The sequence below is a fragment of the Numenius arquata genome, chromosome 8, assembly GCF_964106895.1.
Source record: "Numenius arquata chromosome 8, bNumArq3.hap1.1, whole genome shotgun sequence".
Classification (NCBI taxonomy): domain Eukaryota; kingdom Metazoa; phylum Chordata; class Aves; order Charadriiformes; family Scolopacidae; genus Numenius; species Numenius arquata.
The window spans coordinates 18,258,969-18,285,382 of NC_133583.1; the positions used below are offsets into that span (position 1 = coordinate 18,258,969).

Sequence of the window (26,414 nt, forward strand, 5' to 3'; positions counted from 1 at the left end):
CTGTACAGGGTTAATTAGCCATGAGGCTTGTGAGGTTGTCACAGCCCAGGAAGGCTCCCTAGCGAGTTAGTGGGAGATGCATCAAGCAAGGATGTGACTAGCGGCAGGAGCTGCTGCATCGCCTGCTCCTTGGTTCCCCGCATCCCCCAGCGGGATGGGACACGTTCTGCTCCACACAAGCGGTGCCAGCAGCCAGACTGCAGGTGGGGAGGGACGTCCTGGTCACCTCCAGCCCCCAAATCAGCTGGGAGGAGGAGGAAGGGGCACAGACAACAGGGTGACATCCTGGGCCAAACAACAAGCCCAAATCACAGCCTGGGGAGAACCAAATAGACACTATGAGTCCCCGTGCTATTTCAGGCCCGACTTTCACCCTGTGAACCACAAATCCCAGAATAAAACAGCACTTCTTTGCTCAGCAGGGACCTCATGTGCTGGTGCGAGTCCATTGGGGCGGCAGTGAAGGTTCAGCTACATCCCTGGAAATTTATTTCCCCAGGGCCTGGAGAGTGCCTGGAGATGAGAGCACACACACACGAGATGATGATCTCCGGAGAGGCGGGCAGGAGCCCTGGGCACAATCGCACATGCCATGGCCACCGTCCCTGCTGTCACCAGTTCCTCTGGTGTTCCCATCAGCACATGGGGATACAAAATGCCTCAGCCATTCTAAGGGGATGCTCAAGGGAAAGGAAGCCCCAAGGCTTCACGGTGTCTCCTTCAGGTGCCCCCACTGCCTGCAGGAGAGCGGCAGCACCCAGCCCCAGCAGCATCCAGCCTGGGCAGCGTGGCAGGAGCAGGGTGACGACAGTGGGTGCTGTATTACCAGGAGCACAGCAGAGCGCAGGTACTCGAAAGTAAGGCAATGAGCAGTGAAAGACATCATAAATCAGGCCCTCCCCCGCCAGAGAACGCAGCTTGTTCTTATCAGATGCAGGGAAACATGTATCCATCACCACATAATCTCGGCACGCACTGGTCGAAACTTTCACGTTTAGTCTTTTCTCTTTTTTTTTTTTTAAATCTTGATTTCCAAATCAAAGTGCTTGCTTTCAACGGCCAGCATCCAAGGGCAAAGATCAGCTATCAGCTGAGCATTGAAACAAAATACCTACAGCCCCAGTGGCAGGGAGAAGAGAACGGGAGACAACGCGTGGCTGGAGAGAAAAGCCAAGTAACGTCAATTTTGAGGGCAGTTTTGCGGGGGGCTCACCTGCGCAGCCACAGTCCTGCCTCCCCAGAGCCGCCCAGAAAAGCTGTGGCCCAATTCTGCACCTCAACCCTCCAGGCTTTTGTGCTCTGTTTGTATATCGAGATGGCTGATTAAAGGCGAACATTTATTCTGAGTCGCATTTAAGGCAGCAGCGATGAAATATGCATTTTTCTATACTTGATAAGAGCGTGTTTGTTTATTATGGGCTGGGGTAAGATTTATGGACATCTTTAACTATTCATCACCTTTTGCCAAGTGCCTGGAGGGTTGCAAATGGTGCAGTAGGGGACGGCTACACCCAGGAACGACACTTGGACAGAAGATATTTTTCCTCTGGAAAATATCAATTCGTCAAAGTTGATCGGGACACAACTTTGTTTTTGAAAAAAAAATAAATCCAGATGTTCTTGTTTGATAAATAGCATGTTGCAGGGACAGGGGAGCCCGTGGCAGGATGGCACAGCCATAGCAGGGTGTGTGATGGCTCCCAGCCACCACCGGACACCCATCCCAGGAGAAGTGTCCCTGCAGCCTCCCAGCTGTTGCTCCTGCAGCATTTTCCTTGCTAAAGACATTTCAGTCCCGTGACTGAGATGGGAACTGGGAGAAGAGAGGGACCAAGCAGGCAGCCAGCCACCCCTCCTCTGCAAGAGGGGATCCTCTGCCTCCCTCCATCCCTGCTGGGGACATGCCTGGAGCGATGCCATGTCGGGGGGCATGGACCAGCCCTGTCCCGTCCCAACCCTGGCTGGTGCTAGAGGGGAGCCCCAGCCAGTCCTTGCCCAGAGATGGGCTGCTGACATGAACAGGATGGGTGATGGCTGGATTCGGGACCCTTAAACACCATGGCAACAAGGATGGGACGCCCAAAAGTTATTTGGGACAGCTTTGGTCACAAGCAGGACCTGGAGTTGTGTGTTAGGGCTGGGAAGGTGCTGCTGCTCCAGCAAACCTCCCTGACCACATCTCCCCAGGGAAGGTGACGGGTCTGCCCAGAGCCACACACTGCTGCAGGACATCCCCATTAATGCCAAATGAGTTCATCGCGAATAATGTTACCGTGATCGATATAGCTCAGGGATTATTTCTAATCCTTAATAATGATTAAATCATTATTTTTCAAGTGTTACAGATCAATCGGTCCATCTCAAGGCGCGCTGCGTGCAGGGACTGTGAGATGCCCAGGATGCAGGCAGCACAGCAGGGAGCTGGGCAGGGGTCCCGTGCCCATACACGGCAGCCACTGAAACCTCCCGGGGGCTTCAGACCTGGAGTTGTCAACTGTGTCGTTCCAACAGTAAGAAAAATTAGAGGAATTAGCAAAAATAAAGCACAGGTGTGAAATACCTGCAAATTTCCAGCAGTTTCTGCTGCAGGGACTGCCCTGGCTGTGGCACTTTAAGGAGCACAGTTCTTTCCCCAGAAGTCACTGAGGGCTAAGGACAGGAGATTCAGAGGCTGAAAACACTGAATTGAAATGACTCTGCAGGTCATAAAAGGCCAGCAGGAGATTTGCAAGGGATTGGAGATCCCGATGGCAGGGTCTGTGAGGGGGAAGGTGCTGAGTGGGTTTTATCGCTCCCCGGCCTCTTTCGTATTCCGCACGGCGCTCCTCTCCGCCTCGCTGCTCGCCCGGGCAGATCCATCAGGAGCTCCCCGCTCAGCGCACTGGCTTGCCTGGGATTAAGGAGCCTCAGGGATGGCACGGGCTCAAGATGGGCAGGCGGCAGTGAAGGCGGCACGGCCGGGTGCGCACCCTCCCTCCCGAAAGCCACGTGGGAAAGGAGAATGGGGACGAGGTGGGTGACATTTGGTCTGCGTAGAGGGTGGGTGGCACATCCAAATGCACGGCTGCTGGTTTTGCCCTTCTTTGCTCCAGGACATCACTTTTCAGCCCCAATTGCCCACAAGCTCACCCACGCACGCTTACCCATGGCAGCACCTCTTGGGGGGCAGCTGATCTGATGCCCTGAAGCTGCTGGGAGTGAGGTGGTGGTGACCGTCCCTGCTGTCAGCATCCCCACTGCTTGAGGGAACAGTGTGCAGGAGGACTGTTCCCAACGTAGCAAGCACCCAAGGGTGCCGCCCACCTCCTCCTCATCACCCCTTCTCCCCATTTGCACCCAGGGCTCTCCTGCGTTGCTCCAATATTTTTGCACGGTGGCTTTCCAAGGATAAACTGGTCCAATGCTTTGCTAAATCTCTCTTCCCAGCCCCCACATGGCAATAAGTATGCCCTGGCTGTTCCCACCTCAGTCAGATCAGTGGGTTTAACTTGGGAGGCAGCGGAGCAGGGACCAGAGCGGCACAGGGAGGCCAAAGGCCAAGGCTGGATTTATAAAACAGGATTACGGCAAACACCCTGCAAGAGGAGACCGAGCAGCCCTGCATAATGCCAGCAATGCTGCCGCTGTGTCCCAAGCCTCCCCACGGAAATAAAGCACTCCACGCCTGTGCCGACGCTGGGGGATGCTCTTTGGGAAGCCTGGGATGGTGTTCCAGCCGGCACTGAAGAGCCCAGCAATGGTCTGGCACGCAGCGGCTGCGTGTGCCCAGGGATATTTGCTCCGAGGGAGGGCAGCTCCTGCTAAGCCTTCATTTAACTTCCCTCCACGCGGCTGTTATCACCCTCATCTCCGTGCCTTCCCCAATGGGGTGAAGTGTATTAACCTCCCGCACCTGAGCACACAGCTGGAAGGAGAGATCTTTGCTGGAGACTAAAACAGCCCAGCGTTACTGGGTCTGAGAGGTCCACGCAGCATCTCATCACCCCAGCCCTCCTCCCAAAGCGAGAAAACACGGGTGAAAGGTTGAGATGAGACGGTGAAAAATAAACACACACGACAAAGCCAAGCAACCCAAGCCCCAGGCAGGAACACCCCCCAGGAGCTGGTTTTGGAGCTCTTTCTCCTCCACGATGAAGGAACGAGGATGGCACAAGCCCTCTCCTTTGGCATCAACCTCCCCCTCCACGGACGATGCACCTCGAAGCTGCATCTGTCACTGCAGAGCACCTGGAAAGGTGAAAGCCCGTTCCCTGTGCTTCACACACCTCCACCTCGGTCTGCCTGTGTGCAGTGGAGCAGAGGGCACCTCTCACAGTCCCACCTCCTGCTGCCAGCTCTGGGGTGCCACCACCAGCTCTTCCTCTCATCCCCAGCCCGTCCTCTCCCTGTTCCCTGAACTCGCTGCACACACATCCCTAAGCAAACCCTAACGGCACAGCACGCACACCAGCACCGAAAAATGATCAACCAGCGACAAAAGATGACAACCCCCTTATATACACATAGGGAATATAAATCTTGAGTAAACACTGTAAAGCAGCGAAGCATCTCATCCTGTAATAATCTCCGAGACAGTTGATCCCAGGGCTCTTATTACCCCCGCAGCCATCATCTGAAATCCAGTTGGCAGCGGGCTCAGCCACGGCTGAGTATTGATCAAGGAGGCAGCTTCAAACACGCCGTAGCGTTTTTCTTTCGGAGCACTAACTTGTTTGTCAATAACTCCCTCGGCCGCGCGGAGGGAAAGGGGTGGCTGGAGCCCGTCTCTCCTCCTCTCTAGCCCAGATCCAGCCCATCTTGGGGGAGGATGGAGCTGAAGCCAGCACTGGCTGCTAAGGCTCTCCTGCCCACGGAAGGGCAAATAAAGCCCCAGTGAAGAGTAAAGAGCAGGTGGCAAATCCTCCAAGGGCTTCCAGAACCCAACGTTGAACCACTTGGTTACAAGCACAAACCTGGAGCAAAACCAGTGCCAGAGGTTTTACACGCAGACCCCATGCAGGGCAGTGGCACAGCCAGCACCCGGACCTGGGATCCTGGGACGAGCTCCAAAGCCACAACTTTCACCATTTTACTGACCACCTCAGTAAGTCATGGCTCTGCGGGCCAGCATCACATGGCTCTGGTTCCCCTGCCAGTGTCTCCCTCTGCCCCTTCTCCTCCAGAGCCACAATTTTTGCTGGTAAGAAACACCAGCACCAGTCCCAACAACCACGGGGAGGGGAGGAGTGAGACATCCCAAGCAGAGAGGATGTACCCGTGTGTTTCCAGAGGGGGGAAGAAGTGAGGGGAGAGCATTGCTGGCCAGAGGGGATTTCTGCTCCCCTGAATTATCGCTCGGGCCTCCAGAACAGCTTAACTTCTTGCAAACGGAAAAGCACCAAGGGCAAAAGGACAGTGCAGCGAAGCAGGCATCCTGCGGCGGCCGAGCCTTGACGGGTGCTCTCTTCAGCTCTTCTCCCCTTAGAGAAAAGCCCCTCTCCGTTACCCTTCTCCTGGTGTTTCTGCCCTCCATGAGGGCTGGCATTTGCTTTCCAAAATCACAAGCAGCTCTGCCCCTGCTCCCCATCGCCTTGACTGCTCCTGAGGAGGGGATGAGGAGGGCAGGGGGGGCCATAACCTGTGCCCCCCACAGGGATGCCTGTCCCTGGGGACCAGCAATAGCAAAGCCTCGGCTCCGCTGCTCAGACCCCCTCCAGCTCCTGTTTTCACCAATACGATACCAAATAACCACTGCCCCATCCCTCCTGGGTGAGGAAGGGCGAACACGAGGGTGCAGGATTTGTCCTCACCTCCCCCGGCAGTGAGACATGGGATGCAGGATGGACAGACAGGGCCAGGCACAGGCAGGTCCAGGCAGGTTTGAGCTCTCTCACTGTCCCCTTCCCCTGCACTGAGCCAGCAGAGGGGGTTCAGCCGCACCAGCATCGCTGCTTCCCGCATCCTCCTGCCTTTCACACTGGACAGCAAAAACCTGCTCCTGCATTAAATATACCTTTAAAGTGCATTGCTAAATGCCATCAGGCTTAAGCACTGCTGGAATGTGCTTCTGCCTGGCTTTGGGATGCAGGCAAATACTTGCCTCCTCTGTTCAGGACCTGAGAAAAAGCACTTTCCTCTGCCGCCTTTGCCACACTATTTGCAGTCACAATACCCTTCTGCCTCTTCTACAGCCGATGAAGAAAGTAGGGTCCTTTGTTCTGAGATGCCAATATTCAGCCAGAGGAAAAGCAAGCGGGAGGCTTCAGCTGCCCAGTCTGTTCCACCTGTTCTTGACGGAAGTTTCTACCACTTCCATAGTAGTCAGATCAGTTAAAGTCTAAATATTTAATTGCATAAACAAAATTCTGGCTGGCAAGGAAGAAAGTCTCTCTTGGGATGAAGCTGGAATATTGATGGCTGGCTCCTGGGAGATGCTGAAGGGCTGGGGCATGTCAGCAGCATCCCAGAGGGATACAAACCACCCGACAAACGTGGCTCCAATGCTGTTTGTCGGCTATGGGTGGGACAGACATGTCCCAGCAGTCAGGGCTGCCCAACTTCAGGGCTGCCCACCCTGTCCGAGCCCCCAGTAATTGCAGCACCACTGCCAGATGCACACACCAAAGTTAAAAGCCTGGCAAGCGTCGCTACTCATGGCTCTTGTTATCAGCTGCTTTAGGGACAGCAAATGCCAGGGTCTTGCTGTGGGAGGTTCACCAAGCTGGGGAGGAGGACACGGTGCTGCCCTGGGCTCCTTCCCTCTCCTTTCCCTGCCATCTCCAGGCGAGCAGTGGACTTGGAGGGATGCAGCTCCTGTGAAGGGTTTCAGGAGACGGTGCCTTACAGTACAAGGTCCCAGGGCAGACTCAGTTTCTCTGGTGTCGGGAGGGTCAGCAAACATGTTAGTCGGCATCTCAGCCTGCTGGTCCAGCCCTGTCTCCTCCCAATCCTTCACTCCAACAGCGCTTCCTAAACCACATTCAAATAATCTGCGGAGCTCCAGTTATGATCATCAAGTAGGACTTGTCACAGTTCAAAATCCATTACAATAACCACAAAGAATTTCAGCGACAATTATAAGAGATATTTTCACTTAAAAATCAGTTTCATTTAGAGTTTGGGGGAATTGTTTTTTAAGAAATAACGGGAAAAAAAAAGGGAAGTGCTATAGCTTGCCACTTGGGCAGGAGAAAGAGGAATTTGCCCAGTTGAGTCTCAGCAGCCAGAGTCTCCAAAGGAAAAAAATAATCCTTCCTAATCCTTATCCTTCCTTATTTGTCCCATGTTAAGAGGAGAAAAAGTTCAAGGAGTGGTTCCCCTCCCCAGCCGGTGCTTTGCGTAGTACCAACAACAGAGGAGCTCCCGTGAGATGCAGGAGGGCATCCCTGGGAACCCAAAGCGCAGCCAGCCATCATGCCCACGTCCCGGCGGTGCCCCAGCTCCCCGCTCGGTGTGGATGAGGCCTTTTCTGCCTTTGAAATCCTCCCCTTTAGCTCTTCGCCTTTCATTCAAGCGGAGGTTGTTAGAAAGTTTGCACTGAAAATCACTTACAATCGATTTATTTTAAGGCATCACCTCTCGCTGCGCTGTGATGTGCGAGCTTTAAAAAGCACCTCATTTATTATCTGCTGCCGCGTGGGGATTTCCATACGGCACATCATGGCGCAGAGAGAGCTCCTCTGTTATTAAGTTTTTATGGTAAGGCAGATTTTCAGTGCACAGAAACCTCCCCAGAACACACCAAAATGTCACCACCCCATGTCCCCAGCAAGCCCCAAGAGTAACCCCCAAAATTTCCCATCTTGAAACCCTCTGGAGCCATGTGCGGTGTCTTATTTGTGTCTCCCAATGCCGTCAGCAACGTTCCTGCAGCCTGAGAGGGGTCAGGCACGCTGATCAGTAACTCGGGCCCTGCTACCACCGCAACATAAATGTGACCAGGGTAGTTTAAGCTGCCAGTTTAAAACACCGAAGAAAACTGACCACAATAAAAAAAATCCTGTAAGGGGCGTTTTAGTGGTGTTTTGCTCTAAAAGAAAGGCACCATAGGTGGAACCAGGTTTGCTCAAACTTTCAGGAAAATGGCAATCAAGCGCCAGCAGCTCCAGGTCCTGGGACAAGTTTCAGGGAGGTGGAAGTGAGCAAACTCAGCAGGTCACCATGGCTCTTCCCAATGCGAGAGCTCACGGTGACCCCAACACTCACCCATCTACCGTCATCATTTCCAAGGGGCAAGGGGCAGCCTCCCAGCTGCCAGGAGCACCTGGGTCTTCAGGACCCACTTCCATCCCTTTGGGACATCCACCTCCACTCTTTCTGCATTCTTGCCATCCTCTTCTGCCGTGGTGACAGTGCTGACAGCACCCAGATGAAGCGCTCGGCAGGGCTTTGCCAGCACGCACGTAGCCCTGCCCTGGGAGCACGAGAGGTGCCACAGCAGAGGGTGAATGGCAAACAAGGAGGAGGAGATGAGATTTAGCAAAGAAAAAGCACTATCAGAGGGGTGAATAGTGCCCTGGAAGACCTGAGAGGAAAAGACAATGAGGGAAGCCTCCCAAGGAGGTCCCATGGCTTTGGATGCTGCAAGCAGAAGTGGACAGAGCAGCAAGACATGAGGCAGAGCCTTGGTGAGGGGCTTGGCAGCCTCTTGGGGTTCACCCACCACTGCAGTTTCACAACAATTACACAGAAAGATGGCCTGCCAATCTACCAAGCAAATTCTATGCTTCATTTTGAAAGTCCATTACTGTAAATTTACACAATAAAAATGTAAGCAAAAGCTTCTGGAGTTTGACTTGGCCCCTGAGCACCGGTGATGCTGGCATTGACACCGCACCAGAAAACTCACACCCTGCAAACATGGAAAACTGATAAGCTGCCCACAAGCATAACACAGAAATCTCAGGCCTCTTCCCTATCCTGGCCTTGTTTTGCCAGGGCAGTTATTCCCCTTTCCCAAGAGATGCAGGAGGGTCGGCTGAGCAGCGCTTTGGGCCAATAGGATCATTCACATTCTTCACCCCAGTGCCCAGGTTTGAGAAAGGATCACGCACCCCTTTTTAAGACTGATGCTCGCTCTCCCTCTCGTGGCCCTTCAGCCTCTTGCTCTTTGGCAAAGCTCAAAGTTCAAGCTCTTCAGGCTTCATTGCTCTTTGGCAAGACGTCCCAGTGTGCTCTCCCTCTCCTCTGCCTCCTTGCTTAAAGCCCCAAATCCTCACGTGGTATTTCCCTTCAGCCCCCACCCCTGTGTTGATGCTTATGGACTACATGACAAATCCAGGCTGCTGGTCGGCTGCTGTGCTGATGGAGTAGGATTGTTGTCACTGTGGTTTTGATCTCCGTTCACTTATTCTCTCTTGTTTTGAGTCTAAAACTTAAGTGTTGTTAGACTCTGCATTTTTACAGCACAGCAAGTCCAACTCAAGACCCAGCTTCCTAAAAGAAGGAACTAAACAGCAGAAAACAACCACCATGGATGCGACGCCCACCCTTGTGTCCAACACCCAGTCCAACCCCTGGCAGGAGATGCAATCACTCAACTTCACCCCATGTCTCTCCATTTTCTGGCTTCCACAGACCTTCCTTTGATACAACTTTCCCAATGAGCTTCAATACAGATCCACTCCTGATTCCATTATTGTCTTTCCATTTCTTTCTTTCCTTCTCTTGGCCCTTTTGTAAGGACAGCGTTCTCGCCTCCTGCTGCAAATCCGGGCACGTAGCTCCTGCCCAGCAGACGTGGCCCCCAGAAAGCGTGGGTGCAAATAAAGCCTTCTGTAATGAGAGCTCAGCTCCCCTCCCTCTCCTTTAGCGAACATGATTGACTTCCATTCTCACGGCAAATAAAGAGCTGCCCAAGCCCAGGGAGAGGGATTCAAAGTGCATTCACTCACCATGGCTCGGGCTTCATCTTCATTCATTTCATCTGAGACGTGCCCTCACTGCAGACCAGCCCTCGAGCAGCTTCTCCCTTCCCTGGGGCGCAGGATTTCTGGCTGTACTAGACCCTGGGGTCTGCGTTTGTTGGGAGAAATCACTTCCAGCTCAGGTTTTCCCCATTTTATAGCAATGCTGGCCTGACCCCACAGCTCCCTGGGGGCAGCATCACTGCTGGGGACCCTGCAATGCCCTTCCCTCCATCCTGCTCCAGGAGCACGTTTTGGCATTACCGTTAAACCCAAAACTCAAGGAGATTTGACACTTTTCTTTAAAGACCAAAGTGGGGGAGGAGAAGGCGACAAAGAGCTCCCCTAAGGGAAAAGCCGTCAACTGGAACAAGATTTCAACAACTACACGTTTCTTGACCTTTTCCACAGTCATATCTTTAATGTTCCACGGATGGATTTGATAAAAAGAAAAAATTAATAAAATAGATTTCATTTTTTAAAAAAGGTCAGGACATGTGTTACAGGGAAAAACTCATTTAGGTCCCTCCCGCCGCCTTGTGGATGCCGAGGAGCCCTCCCCTGCCTCCCACCCGGGGCGCTTCAGCCCAGGCATCCATCTCCCCGCCTTGATTTTCATCGCATTTGGGGTTTGATCTCTTCTGGACTTTTCCTTCCCCTGCCAGAAACAGAGTCGGGAACCATAAGCACTTGGAGATGCTGACAAACGCTTGGGAGCCACGAATACCTGGTGGGATGTTGCACATCTCACCTGCAGAGGCAGCCAGTGAGCTCAAACAGGGAGAAGATGCTTCTCCAGACTCCAGCAGAGCTCTTCCACATGCTGCTGCTCAGCCGGGGGCCCAAACTCCTCCCCAAATGTATAGGTAGATTTTGGGGCTGTTGCGATGCCCAAACCATGCACAGCACGACGACCACCATCTGCACTCTCTTGCTCACCATGACATGGCTCTTGCATGCACCCCATGGACATCACTCCTCATCCCTGCCCGTGGACACCAACGCAAATCCCATCAGCTGTATTTGTCAAGAGCAAGCAAAGCAAAATAAATTCCCCAAGCATTGAGCCAATTCCTGCTGATCAAGATGTTTTAAAAAAGAGATGTTATTTAATAGCAGCTCCATCCCAGCTGGCCCAGTGGCCTGTTCCCAGGGGCTCAGAAACAAAAGCAGCGCGGATGCCAGCTATGGACATTTGTATTATTAAGCCCATTCTGCAATTAGAGCAGACTTCTGTCTAACTTCTGCCTCTTTTCACCATTCCCTGATTTTTTTTATTCACTAAGAACAAAATATAATTCATCAAAGTTTGCAAAAAAATATACGAATTACTGTGATAACATCATACTGAGTTATTAAGTGGTGACAATGGGGGACAATTACAGTATATAGTCCATTATATAGCACTGCCGTCGGGATGAATCAAAGTAAAACACATGATGAATGGCAAGGAGCTTATTAACGGGAACATTAGTGCGCCAGAACATAATACCTGCCATTCAGCTGGGAAGTTATCGCTGCACCAGTGCCAGTAGGGACCGGAAAGGAAAGTTGTGGAAAGGGCTGGCAGCTTCACTGCACAGTTCAAGGCACCAGCCCCGTGCTGGGGACACTAGGGATCAACCCTCGACACTTCAGCAGGGAAAGAGGGCAAAAACTCAACCCTAGGCTACCACCACACAGCATCTCCCTCCAATTCTGCTTCTGGAAGGCCCTGAAGATTTCTGCAACGGCTCAGCCAAGCACCAGTGGACAAGGATTCCCCCCAGCTCCCACCAGCACCCGTGGGAGCATCCTCTCTGCGCTCACCAGCACCACAGAGGGCATCTCACCCCTGCCTCTTGGGCAAGGGCTGCCCAAAATAGGTACCTGTTGTTTAACCACCGTCAGCAAAACTTTGCAGATTTGGAGGTATTTTTTATTTTGAGGTTTCCTTCTGCCGGAGCAGCACCTGTCCCACAGCAGCAAGGAGGCAGCAAAGCCTTTTTGCTCCTGGTCTGAGTGGCAGCAGATCACACACAAGATGCCATGCTGCAGCCACGGCAGCTCTGCAGCCCACTGCCCTGCCTGCTCTCAGTAATATCTTTTTTCACTTTTAATTTTGAAAGGCCAGCAGAAAATTCAGAAGAAGGTGGCTGGATGCAACAGCTTGGTGCATCTGTGGAACCAGCAAAAAGAGGGGCAGTAACAATGGAGCTGAGCAGCACCCAGCACTTCCCCGGTGGTGGAAAGCAAGCCGCGGCACACAGCAGGGCACTGCCAGAGCTGTGCAGGCAGCAGAGGCAGCTGAGGGGCACTAGACAAATCTCGTCCCAGCACTCTGCCTGGCTCTGAATGGGTGAGAGCTAATGCGAGGCAGCAAATGCCGCAGAGTGCCTGGCTGGGAGGGCACTGGGAACACCACTGCAGCACAGCTGGAAGAGCTGAAGGATAACCCCTGGATACAGCCTGCATCGCAAATACATGGTTTTTTTGGAAGGCTCTGGGTGGGAGGAGCATAAAACCTGGCCCAGTGACCCCACCAGAGCGTGCCATGTGAATAGTGGGGTCACTGTTCTGGCTGAAACAACCCCCGTGTGATGCTCACTCTCAGCCGGCTGCTCAGTGTCAGGTTTGGACGTCCTGGTCCCACTCACTGGCTTCAGGCAAATCCCAGGCTCCCTTTCACCATCACTCAAGGCTGCCTCTTGCCTGCAGCAGCAGGCAAGGTGGGACGTGATGCTGGGAGACACATGAACCAATCCATCTGGGAAGTTGCTATTTGCTGGGAAGGGAAGCAAGGGAGAAAGCTGCGTGGCCGCTCCCCGAGTACAGCAACGAAATTCCTAGGTCTGGTTCTGCGGAAGGACTAACCGCGGGAAGGGATGGTTTTATGCTCTTCCTCCCAAGCTCTGCAGCCCTCTTGAAGCCAACGCACCTGGTTACAGTTTGAGTAGGTCCTGTCCCTTCCCTCTCTGCTGGCCTGAATTTCTTGCCAGCGGTAAAACCTTGCTCTCCTTCACTGGAGCCAGCACTGGGTTCCCTGCTGCTCCAGCAGCTCGGGCTCGCTCCTTCTAAGACGTTATTTTTACACTTCTCTTAAAATACAACTCTAAGAGAGGCTTCTTGACTATATTAACATTAGGAATCTAATCAGCAATCAGACAGCTCATAATTTTCTGATTAGCTCTGATTATACTCAATCTTTAGGAATGGAAAAAAAAAAGAGGAAAGAGAAAGAAAAAAAAGAGAAGGAAAAATATAAAAATATTCTCTGCTAGGTTTTCCCACCCCGATTCCCTTGACGAGGCACAGAGCCATGGCAGCAGCAGCTCTGCTGTCCCTGGCTAAGCAGGACAGTGCCACGGTGACCTGCTGAGCCAGCATTGCTCAATAACCTGGTGCCATCATGCTGCTGATCTTCATCCTTCCGGGCTTGGCTGGGATGTTGTCCCAGAAAGGGGCTGCTCAGAGAACGGAGCGGACATCAAGAGTGCCAGAGCTGCTGACAAACCCGGAGGAGTGCTGAGAGCTCTGCTCCTGGGCCTAACATCTCAGATAATATGCTAAAAATCAGGGTAGAAGGATGCCTCAGAGAAAGGAGATGATGTGTGTGTATCCAGCTGGCTTCAGCCTGGAAGGAGGAGCCTCTCCAGGCGACGAGGAGGAGGAGGAGGCTGAAGAATGCTGCAAGATGAGGCCATGACCATACACCGGCTTGGTAGGGGATGATAAGTGCTTCGTGGCACCCCAGAGGGAAAGATCCCGAGGATTCAGGATCTGAGGATTGCCAGAAGCTGGGAGGCAAACAAGCAACAAACAAGGTCAGGAGCAGAGGATGGCCCCTGGCAGGCAGATTTACCTGCAGACCAGGCAGCGGGAGCCAGAATGCCACCTCAGAGCAGGCTGCTCCTCTGAGCATCTCCAGCTCCTGAAAACAGCAGCAGGGAGGAGTAAGGGGAATTTGAGAGGCCTCAGGTCCCAAGCATCACCTGGCCAGGGTGTCTGGGACACAGCTGGGCAGACAGCAGATGTTGGTGAGGGGCCTGGAGAAGACTCATGCTTGGCCTGCCTCCACCCAAGGGAGACAGGTACCAAGGGACCTCAGAGGATGACTCTCTTGCTGGACTTTCACTAAGGAGGAGAAGGGGATGCCTTGGTGTTGAGCCTCACAGATGCAGCTGGGAGGAAGGAAACTGAGGAACAAGACAGAAGAAGAAGATACAATGAAACGCTTCTAAGAGTTAATCAGTCGCACACGCTCTGCGTAGGAGATTCACTCCTGACTGCAGCAAGCGATCAGCTGATGCTGTGAAGCATGAGATTTAATTATTTGTATCATAGCCATGGCCTGCACAACTACAAATGATATTAATGGTCATAAAATTGTCCAGCTGGCTCTTCAAACCTGCCGCCGCCCTGACTCGCCGCCTCCCGTGGCAGGGACTCGCTGTCTTGCAGGGACTGTTCGCACCACGGCACAACCGGTAGCAAACTCCATCCACCGGGCATCGCAGCCAGCAGACGCCATCTGGAAGGGCCATCCCACCTCCACCCAGGTTCGCTGAGCACAGAGCGTGCACTTCGTGTCTTGAAGACAGCCTCCACAACAAGAGGTGCTCCGTCACACCCCTGGCTGGTCATGGACCTCCATCGTCTTAGCTGAACCTCTGAGGAGCCTGGTGCCTGCTCGCAGGCCAGGCAGCCACTTTGCTGGGGAAGAGACGGCAGCCCCGGCTCCCTCCAAGCTGCTCAACACCTCCCTTTGCTCCAGGCTGCTGCTCAGGCCCACTGGCAGAGCTGCCCAGTGAAAGCACTGCTCCTCACCCTGGTCAAACCCAAGTGAGTTAGCAAAAATCTACACTAAGCTATGAACCCACCAGAGAATAGGGTAGGATAGAATAGAAGGAGGGAAGGGAAGGGAAGGGAAGGGAAGGGAAGGGAAGGGAAGGGAAGGGAAGGGAAGGGAAGGGAAGGGAAGGGAAGGGAAGGGAAGGGAAAGGAAGGGAAGGGAAGGGAAGGGAAGGGAAGGGAAGGGAAGGGAAGGGAAGGGAAGGGAAGGGAAGGGAAGGGAAGGGAAGGGAAGGGAAGGGAAGGGAAGGGAAGGGAAGGGAAGGGAAGGGAAGGGAAGGGAAGGGAAGGGAAGGGAAGGGAAGGGAAGGGAAGGGAAGGGAAGGGAAGGGAGAAGAGAAGAGAAGAGAAGAGAAGAGAAGAGAAGAGAAGAGAAGAGAAGAGAAGAGAAGAGAAGAGAAGAGAAGAGAAGAGAAGAGAAGAGAAGAGAAAGAAGAGAAGAGAAGAGAAGAGAAAGAAGAGAAGAGAAATCATAGAATGGTTAGAGTTGGAAGGGACCTTAAACACCATTAAGTTCCAGCCCCCCTGCCATGAGCAGGGACACCTTCCACTAGAAGGTGTCTATATTCTATAGAACGGAACAGAATGGAATAGACTAGACTAGACTTAATTCAGGTGGGAGACACCTACAACGATCATCTAGTCCAAGTACAAGACTAAGCAGACACCAGCCCAGTTTGAACCCAAACGAACAGCCCAGGCAGAATTCAACTGTAAAAGCAAACAGCCCGAGTCAGAGCAGAGTAGCCATGACACCGTGCCCCCAGCAGCCTGACGCCACTTCTCCTGTGAACCTCCTTGGCTGAGGTCCCCAGTCAGTTTTATACCAGCTTCAAAGAAAACAAATCCCCACTTGAACTAAACCGTGGTGAAGGACCGTGGTGAAGATGCAAACACCCCAGGGCTTGGCTCTCCCAACCCTCTTCACTGCAGCATCCCACGAGGGCAGCGGGGTCACTCCATCTCCTTCCAGCCCCGCAAAGCTGCGTTTGCAGGTCAGACCCAGGAGGAGCTTGTGTTGGTGCTGGAGATAGGAACAGAGGGGATCGTTCCCCTTTCAGGTGTTGGGGCTTGAGCCCTGCTGCTGCTGTCTCCCATGGCAGACACAGTGCTCGGCACCCACACGCACCCAACAAGGCTCTTTTATTGAACTATCTCAGCGCACACACAAAACCCCACTCAAATTCACATGGATGAGGCTTCCCCGTGCCGGGAAAAGTCTCCTCCTCACACTCCAACCCTGCCATCGCAACCACAGAGCCCTCTTTTGTAAAGCGGCGCCGGAGCTGTAATTAGTTTGAGGTGACCTCTGGAAAAAGAAAAAAAAAAAAGTTCAAGTTTAAAAAGAAAATCTCTCTGGTTAATGCTATGCAAATTGCCAGCGAGGCAATCAGGCTGACTTTTAAACACTGGCCCCCGTCGGAAGGGCTCACAAGACAGCCTTATTGTCTCACTATCAATTTGCATCTCATTACCCACAATGCGCCACTGGTTGGAGGTAACCTTTTGGGGAGCACGCTGCCGCGGCGGCAGCCTGGGGACGATATGGTTACTCCTGTTTACGAGGCTTTCGTGTAGCCCGGCACCCGAAACGCGATGGTTGGGAGGGCAGGTCACAGCCAGCCCTGCTGACCAGCACCACGAACTTGTGTCACTTGGACCTGGCATCTTCTGCCACCTCCTCTCAGGGCCCCTGGCCTGTGCTGGCTGTCCCATAGCCCTTGCACACCACAGGTCCTTCCCACCAGGCTCTCCAGCTCCTGAAGTCCCCAGAGGCTGCATAGCAGCAGCCTACCTCTGCCTGGCTGTTCAAGACGCTTCTGAGAGCCTTTACATGCTTTTTCACAACTCTGCCAGGCCTTGCCACCTTGGGGAGATGGTACTAAAATAGCATTTTTCTGTATGAAGGAAATCTGCCCCATCCTTGTCCTCAGCCTGCTCCTGCTTCTCCAGCCATGCCAGCCCCTGCAGCAGCCTCCCACACCAAGTGCCTCTGCCCTCTTCTCCATCCCCACCAGCCTGGGGTCAGGAAACCAAGTGCTCAGCCATCATTTCACCTACATGGACCACTGACCCCGCACTGAGCTGCCCTCTACACACTGCCAGGTCCCATCCTGTGTTACTCTGCTGCACCACAATGCCGCGTCCAGCAAGGACCTTCTGCTCCCCCGGGCAGCAGCAAGCTACGTGACTTCATGCACCCTTCGTAACATCATTCATCCACCGAGCACGGGGACGCTACCTCCAGGATGCTCCCCCACTCTCCACCACCTCTGCCTTGCTCCAGTGCCTCCGCCGTCAGGCCAGGGATGGGATGGTCAAAGAGCTGATGGAGCACGAGAGAAGTGGCAGAGCTTTCCCACTTGGCTTTGTGAGGACGCCCACGATGGCCGGCTCCCCGGCATCCCACCGGCATCCCATCCCATCCACCGCGTTGCTAAGCGCCGGCGGGGCCCTACGCCAATGTGCCGGTGCCACCTCCGCCACCCAGGCCAGAGGTGCCAAGGCAACAAAGGGACTTTTAATAGTCGAGAGAGCACCACTGCGAGGAAGAAAACCCGACCGTTTAAAACCCTCCTGAATAATGGCGCTGCCTCCCCGCTGCTCAAATCAGCTGCAGCACTTTGTTATTATGATAACTAAATACAGAAGATTTTAACAGCTGGAAATGCAGCAACAATATTTAAAAGAGTTTTTTAAATTGTTGGTATTTTATTCAATAATGGTAATGGGCTTTTTTTTTTATTATTAATTTTTTTTCTTACTTTAAAGGCACAAGGTTCCCTACTCTGTTGTTTTTGCTCGGTGCTGGTCAGGCTGCGAAGCCGTCTCTCGCCTGGTGATGGCAGGGAACAACACCGAGACACTTAATAACACCGAGACACGGGGCTGCTCGAGGGAGCCGGCAGTGGCTCGGAAATCACAGCCTGCTGCTCGGACATCCCTGCTCAGCCCCGCATCTCCCTGCCTGGGGTCCGAAGGTCCAAAATCCCAAAGTGGAAAAGGGTGGTGGGACACACAGCTCCCGATGCCCCTGCAAAGGGATGGGACCTTCTCTCCTCCCCCCTAGTCCTGCACAGTGCCTGGTTTGAGGGTGGTTCATCCTACAAGGGATCCATTAATCTTGCAAAATACACCATAATCCTTTTGTAGGGTATCAGTGAGTAATTAAGAGAATACTACCAGAGACAGTGTAAATAAATAGGGACATTTTACAACACAGTATTTTGAGTCGTGGGTTGTTTTATTTTTTTTTCTTTTTTTCACATTGCGCTGTGCCAGTTCATGAGACGCAGTTGCCAGTGGCTCTCCCAGTCATCACGGATTTGCACCAGCATCCAGCCCTGCCAAACCAAACTTCCCCACGCAGCTTTGAGTACATGCAACACCAAGCCCCGGCAGAAGAGCTGCTGGCTGACGTGACATCTGGGAATACACCTTGTGCCGAGGCCGTTTTTGCTCTGGGGCTTGCACCCTGGAGCTGGCCACTGATGGGGACGCCTTGGAGAGGCAACAACTGTGCTGTGGCTCCTCCATGAGCCAAACTGGACCACCGCTCATGGCAGCGGCAGGCGCTGCTCCAGAGGGGAACATCCCACAAGGTCCTGGGAGCAGCATGGGATGGAGACAAGGCTGCCAAGTGCCCCTTTTCCAGCTCTAGGAGTTATTGTCCCTTGCAGCACGCCCAGCCCCACTTGTGCCCTCACCCACGCAGCTACAGCGTGGTCATGTCTACGCCTTCTCCCCACATCCTCCAGCGCCCTGGGACCTCCTGGGGACAGCACAAGCAGATGAGTGGTCTGAGAGTCAACCACCAGCCCCGGGTCCTCTAATAGCCACCCCCACCACAGACCCATCAGCTGAAGCCTCACATCAGAGGGACACAGTTCCCTGCCCCATCCAGGACCCCTTACCTGGAAGCTATTAAAATCACCATGGGGTTCACTGCTACAGAGCTCGGTGCTGTTGTAGAGGTCTATTTGCCCCACCAGCACTTAAATAAATAAACCAGAGTTTGGAAGTGCCAGCAAAAACCAAGGCAAGGAGAGCAGCCCCTTCTGCCGCCCTGGTTTTGGGGACAGCAGCCCACCGGCTCCGGGTGCATCCCTGCAGCAGCAGCGATGCCCAGCCAGCGAGGAGGGGCTGCATTACCTGGTATTTATTTGGCTGAGACAGAATGCCCAGAGACCATGGGGAGGGGACAGAGAGATTAAATTGAAAGGAGCAGGGGGACAAAAGGAGGGGCTGGGGTGGGAGCAGGAGCAACGGCAGAGGAAAGCAGGGAGGAGGAGCTGGAGCTGCCGGGGAGGACAGTGTTATTCCGATGCTTCATTCGGAGGCCTTGGTGCCCTTCACCCTGATGCCTATTTAATGTCATCCTATTCAGCAAGTGTCCCCATGATCTGGTAATTATCTTTTACTTACAAAAGAGCATCTCCGTGTCACAAATGCTCCCCTCTGCAGCTCTGCCACAGATCAATATCTCCTCAAGGCCTTCGCCATTGTTTGGGGAATGGAATTGATTTCTCTGAGGAGCCAGGGGAGGAAAAATATATAAATAAGTGCTGTGAGATGTGTCCCTGCTGAAGGCTGAGCTGAGCAAGTGGCAAAGCAGAAGAAAAGCATACAGATCCCACCTGCCCATTGCAGGAATCACATCCTATTGCTGTCCCAGCTGAACTGGCTGCAGGGGATGCTCGGTTATTTATCATTCCATGCGCAAGCATCTGAAATGCTGGAGCCAGAAGAAATCTCTAGCTCAAGATACCACCAGCTTTCAAAGATTTTACAGCAGAATAAGAAGTGTGGAGGTGCTGATTCAACACTGTCCATAAGGATGTGTGCATGCCCCACTGCAGGGTTGAAGCACGTGGTTGAGCAGTTGCTGCTGTGACCCTGGTAGGCCCTAGAGAGGAGCCTTGGAGACGTCCTTGGCTTAGATGGCAGCACCTTGGTGTGACCATGTTGTGGTTTGGGATGGACTGGCCACTGGAATGAGTGACAGATGCTCTCTGAGCTCTCTCCCTTCAGAGAAGGGAAAGCATCTCCCTTCAGGGAGAGGAGGGAGAGAGAGAAAGAGACTTATGACTTTAGAAAAAGAGACTAAACTAATGAAAATATTAATAAAATAATAATAATGAGATAATGAAATAGATACAATATATACAAAACCATACCAATCTCCCAGGATGACAATCACGTCACTGGCAGGCACTGGGAAAGTCCCAGAATGGACTCAGCAACGGACAGTAACTGGATTCCAGATCTGGATTCAGGAATGCACAGATTGGAATCAAAGACAGAGAGAGAACAGACAAGAGTCCTCCTCAGACACCAGCCACTGAAGAAAGAGTCTGACATTTTGATCCCTCAGCTTTATACTGAGCATGATGCAGACGGGATGGAATACCCTGTTGGTCAGGTTTGGGTCCCCTGTCCTGTCCGCTCCTCCTCATGGGTGCAACCCCTCTAGGCTTTTCCACTTCCGACCCTCTAATGGGGCAAATAACAGAGTTAGCTGACCTTGGGTGTTACAGCAATAAATGTAAGCAAGAGCCTCTCTGCATACTGTCTGTTGGCATAAATTAGAAACAATCAGGTCTCATCTCTCTGGGAGCGAACAGTGCCTGGACAATAAGCTGTTAATTTCCGAGAGCTCGGTTAGTTAGAAGAGGCTGAGCTGCAAAGTGAAATTACTGAATGGGAAATTGGTTCTGTTTTACCTCAAACCAGGACAGACCAGCATGGCACCGACACTGAAATCCAGAGTAATGCAAGGGCCACCAAACCACGCCACGGCCGGGCTGCCGTCAGCGTGACTGCAGCAAGCACAGACTAACCCCGGCAGTGCCGACCGTACAGCCCTCATGCTCCTCTCACCTGGCTAGAAGATGACCTTCAAAATCATGAGATATAGGATAAATACAACTCGATCTTGTGTTTGCATCTGGGTTGCTAAACCTTTGGGATCTGTGAGCTGAGCCCCCGCAGAGCATCACTCGGCTCCTGCAGCCGGGGGCTTCACAGCGATGGGGAGCGGTGTGGGGCAGAGGGAAAACCGCTCCCCCAGTGCACGCTACACAGCAGCAGACGGAAGCTGCAGCAAAGGGGATAAACACAGGGGAAGACACCAAAGAGTATAAAAATCATGCAGGTGTGCAGAAGCAGGAGGGGTTCGTTACTGCCTTCTCCCCAGCAACAGCAAACTTTTATGTATTTGAAGGTCGTTATCATGTTTTACCTCTGTCTTCTCCAGGAAAAAACAAACCACTTCTTATAATATCTGCAAACAGGCCCTTGCTTTCTAATCCTCTTTTCTGCCCTTCTGTCTGTCTGTCATTTGGCATCCCTCTCGAAGCACGCTGCTGGACCCCGAGCCAGACCCCGCCGGGTCCCAGCCGGTGCCGAGGTTACACCACCTTGTTTGTACCAGGCGCCGTGAGATCGGTGCTTGTCTTCCCCTCAAACACCTTGGCAGGGGTGAGCCATGCCGAGCCTGCAGTCCAGTGGGAACCACTGCCATCCATTTCAACCTTTCCCATCATGTCCTAAATGTTGTTGTCCAAGAGCAAGTAAAGGCAGGGGGGTGGAAATAGAGTGCAGGGGAGGGTGGAGATTTGACATGAGAAAACTTGTGGCAAAGCCTTTCTTCCAAGGACCTCTAAAAGTGCTCCGCTGCTTGGTGCCTCCTTGCCTCCTGAAAAGCAAACGAATCTCAAAGCACACTCTTTTGCGCAACAGATCTCAGTTGGGCCTGGTCAGTCTGGGGAAGGAGAAATGAAGGAGGATGGGAAAGAGCATGAGGTGAAGTAGAAGGATGTCTTCCAATGCACTGGCATCAAAATGCTGGCTGTGGGACAGAATAGTGGAGCATTCTTAAGTGGGAATACACATGCAATGAGAAGGCGGCAATCCTTCAAGGAGGGGAAAAACATCAGATGGGACTAGGTACACACACAAGTAGCTTTGGAAGGAGTCAGCTCATTCAGGGAATTCAACCGCATGTCAACAGATGAAATTCAGGGCAAGAACATCCAAAGTACCACTTTTGGGGAACAACAATTAGGACCCGTCACGCATGCTGATGCAACTCCAAATCAACCCCAACCGTTTGAGGAAGTGATGGTGGCACTCTGGAGCACAAACATCTCCGTGCAAGCGATGGTCCAAAGGTGCCAGTTTGTGCTCAGAAACGAGCAGTAAATAAAGCTGTCATATTAGCTAGCAGGTCTATAAATCAGTGGGTCCCTCATCTGTGACACCGCACGTGGTTCTGCCGTGCTGAGCGGGGAGAAGAGGCAGAAGTGGGGCAGGGAAGAGCCACAAGCTGCTGGGAGCACGGGTGGAACCCGGGCAGCGGCAGACTGAAAACATTCAGGGGATTTGATTCACTTACAGGAAGAAATGAATTTCAAAGGACACAGAGGCATAAACCCCCAAGTAAGAAAGAAGGTACCTCTGAGCTCAACTATTGAAACGTTCAGATCCGACGATGAGAAACACAGCTCCCTGTGGAACTCAATGCCTCGAGATGCCGGGGATGCGATACTTTTTTCAAGGAACAAAAATCAGATTAATCAGAGTATCGTGGGTTATGCTAGCCGAGATCAAAGTACAGAGGAATATAAGTGCTATCACTCAAGGATTTATACCTCCCAAGTAACTTCTTAGGATTAGAAAGAAATTTCAATAATCTGCCAGCTAAGTATGCATTGCGAGAGTAATAATCCTTCTCTCCCAACATCTGCTAGCAGCTACTAATGGAGATAGTAATAAGCCAGGTGGATCATAAACCTGACCTGATCTGATTGCTACCTTATAAACTGGAACACGAGGGTGTTATCATTTCTCCTGGGGTAACCTGTCGTCAACCAGGACTGTGCTGAGGCAGAAGCCGCAGGAGCAGAGCGCCGAGATGCCTTCTCCTGGAGCTCACCACCCGCGGGAAGGCAGAGCCTTCGGCAGCGAACCTATTGATTTTTATATAATTTGTTGTAAACATCTCTAGTCGCTTCCTGAAATGGAGCATTTCCCCAGCAGACAATGTACGTACAAAGCTACGGGAGGACAAGAGCTCACACGTGTGCAGTTTCTCTGTGGTAGGTCTATGGTTTGAGCTGCTGCTTGATGTAGCGTCAAACCCGGGCAAGAGGAATTATCTCATGCCTTGGACAAACTGAACCTCACCATTGCTCTCATTGGGTTCCCTTTTCTGTCTCTGATTTTTTGGAAACGTGTGGCACACTCGATGAAAGGTGACCCGTTTGCCATTTAAGATTGAACATGGGGATATGGGAAGATGCTGCCACTCCCCCTCTTCCTCAAACATGCAATGTTACTCCAGTGGGCTGGGATGTGTTTGAGGTGGGACATGGGATGGAGTACACTGCCTACATCCCAACGGCTCCAAACACCATTGGGGATGACTGGTCGGGGAGAGAAGGCATGGAAACAACAGCGAGAAGAAACAACATGCACTAAAGGAGGAGGAGACAGAGGGAGAGGAGAATTATAACACCAAGGCATCCACTATAACTGATTTCCTCCAATAAACTCTGACTGAAAGGTTAGCTCTGGTATTAGAGCTGCGGGAAAAATGTCAAGAGTTTTTCAGAGAAAAGCGAATAACATTTTTATTCCCCATCATCTTCCCAGAAGGTAAAACAAGGCGAAACAGGAGCAGAGACCAGCACCTGGCTGGTTCCAGTCCTTGCTCTGTGCAGGCAGAATTAGCCCAAAACACATGGGAAGGAAAAAACTGTCACAGTATCATTTCGTTCCAAATTCACTACAGTTTTGGGTATAGTAGCCACAAAAAACAGTCTTTCCTGAATCTCTTAAGGGCTCGCCTCCACCAGCAGCTGGTCTGGAGGGAAAGCCCCAGCACCTCGGTCCCTGTCCCCATCCCAGAGGCTGGGAACACCCTGCCCCTGTCTCCCAGCTCCCTGCCGAGCTGGGACAGCTTCAGGGCACATTTGGCCCCGTGGGATGTGACACCCCAGGTCACAGGCGCCAGAGCCTTCTGCAAGGCTTCTCCCTGGGGGACCAAGCCTCCCTGGCTGGACCAGTGGTGCCAATCCAGCCAGCCAGGCAGGCTGTGTCCCCACCAAGGTCACCTGCATGACTTCTGCTGTGCTGCAAGCATTCCTGGCTGGTACAGCAAACCCCAAGCAGTTCTCCATGCACGGCTGGCTGCTCCAGGGAGGCTGAGGGGTGACCAGGCAACCTGCCGTGTCCATCACCTCTACCACCAGGTGCCTTCGCACCAGGATGAACTGGTGACGGCCTCTCTCAGCTCTGCTTGTCATTTTTACAGGTTCTAAAATGCAATTTTCTGCAAGACCCTTCTCCAAACTCATCTCCAGAGGAGTAGGACGCAGCCTGGAGTCCCACCAGGTGCTGGCGTGGTGACCCCGCTCTCTGGGCACACCTCCACCAAGCTCGGTGGAGCCGTCTTCCTTAGCAGAAGAGGAGCATGAGCCATCACAATAGCATCCACGCACTGGTGTCAGTGGGCACACATTTGGCTCATAGTTTAAAAAGACCAAGCAGATAGCAGGAATCGCCTTAAAAGTCCTTGCAGAAAAAAAATGCCCCGTAAACACGCAGCGCTGCTTGAGGCAGGGCACCCGTGGGGACCAGCTCTGCGTATCATCTCCCTGTGATCCAGCGAGCAGCAGGAGCCCAATGCTGGCATGGCTCCTGGCTCCCCACTGCTCTCCTGAAACACAAGCATCCCTCTTATTAGTGTCTGGTGACCACTCGTGGCCGAGCCCTGAAGGGTGATGTGTAGGGAGCACTTGCCTGTGGCCCCTCATGTCCCATTCATGGCTTCCCCCACTTTTGGGAGAAGGGCGAACCCTCCCTTTGCAGCGCATGTTTCTCTTTAATACAAATTAATCCCCTATCGATTCCCAGCTTAAGTGGAGCTGAGCTGCTTATCCTTGCCTGGTGCAACCATTGATGCTCACGCACCTCCTGGGCCTGCACAGGGAACGCGGTATCGGTGACAAGGGCTGGTGCGGAGATGAAACAGGTCTTCTGTGGAGACCTGTTGCTGGGGAGAGGGTGGCTCGCTCCCAGCAGAGACACCCCAAGCAATACAGCTCCTGAGCTGCTCGTCCCAGCCTGACTAGGGGGATCAGATGGTTAAAGAAACACCCTCCGTATTAACCCAACTCATAGGCACCAGCTCCTTTTCTCCCCTTGAAAATCATAATTTTAAAAAGGAGAAGTTCTCAGCAGTGCAGAGAAACTGTGCAGGGAGAAACGTGTCCAGGGCAGGTGCCTCCTCTGGAAGATTTAACCCCCAGCAAGACACCTCTCTGGAGCCCGTCCTGTGGCTCAGCTCGTTGGGAAGGTGCTGGCATCAGTCCCACATCACATTTCAGCTGCACACCCAAGGGACTGTCACCACGTGCATGGTCCCAACCGCTGGAGCAGAGGTTGGAGTAGGGACCCCGGGGAGCTCCTGGCACCAAAGCTTCTTCCCACCGATACCGACTCATGTACTGGCTGCTAGGTTATTTGTCATCTCAAAAAGAAATGCTCCAGTAGGTATTCCCACCACCGCAGCCAACCTGGAGGGTGATCCTGCAAAGGATGTCGGAGAGCGGCTGGCGCTGCCGTCCCTGCCCTGCCTGTCACAGCCTGCCAGCATCAAGGACAACGTCGTAGTCTCATCATGCGTTTCACTGGCCACGAGCAGCCGAGAGAAAGCATTGCTATGGGAACAGGATATTGGAGCTGACAGGAGGTGGCCTTTGCAGGCTCCTAGGAGGACATGGACGTGGTGTTGCCTCCTGTTTTAGGAGGCTGCTGTTCAAGCTGTGCTGGAAAAATGTACTTTGAAGGGGACTCAGCTCTGGCCCCAGGTGGCAGCAGGTCTAACAGGCTCTGCTGAGGCTGGGGACACAGGCCAGGCTCTGGCAGCGCCTGGGACAAGGCACCCTGCCCATTCAGACCCATTGTCACCTCTATCCACTGATGCTGGGTACCAGGCACACGAGCTCTGTGCTGGCTCTGCCTCCCGCTCAAAGCTCAGCATCGCTTCTCCTGCCTTGGCAGAAAGGGGGAAATCATCAAGGGAGGAAAAGAAAGACCTCAGTGAATGGGGAAAGATGGAGCTGAGCAGAGCCCAAATAATAGGGCTAGGAAAGACAGAGGCAGGAACAAGCAGAAATTGATGTAAGATGGTGTCCTGTCTTTGCCAGGACAGGAGCTCTTCTGCTTCACCCAGCTCAGGTTGCCCTACAGTGAGGGGAAGAGTGGTAACTGAGGAGGTGACTTCCATTGTCTTTCCACCAAAGGGCCTGGTTTTAAATGAAAGCAGATTTGCAGAGTTGCCTACAAAAGCGCTGGGAACTCGAGGGCAGCTGGCTGTGGTGGTGTGTTCACACGCCAAACTGCCTTACGTGTCTCCGGGTCCAACCGTGCAACCTGTGCTCGCACAAATCCCTTCTAGATCATTATATCCTCCAAGGCTCACCTCCAAAAGTCTTAGCACTTAGCCCAGAATTAGCAACGAAGTCTCTCAAGCCCCGAGGAAAATGGGCAACAGAAAGAGGGGAGCTGAGTCCAGCCTTCTGCTGCTTTGGGGGCTCAAAGATGCGAGCTCTGCTCAGGCTTTCTGTGACCTTCATCAAGTCATTTAATCTCTGCCTGTCCCGGCTGGTTTTAAACAAGAGAGAACAACTCCCC

The 26,414-nt window shown here is 52.8% G+C and overlaps 1 protein-coding gene across 2 annotated transcripts in view; it reads right to left on the minus strand.

The window, feature by feature from the left end:
* CACNA2D2 (calcium voltage-gated channel auxiliary subunit alpha2delta 2) overlaps positions 1 to 26,414 on the minus strand; it is a 224,223-nt gene that overhangs the window by 43,954 nt on the left and 153,855 nt on the right. The gene's annotated exons all lie outside the window — the stretch shown is intronic.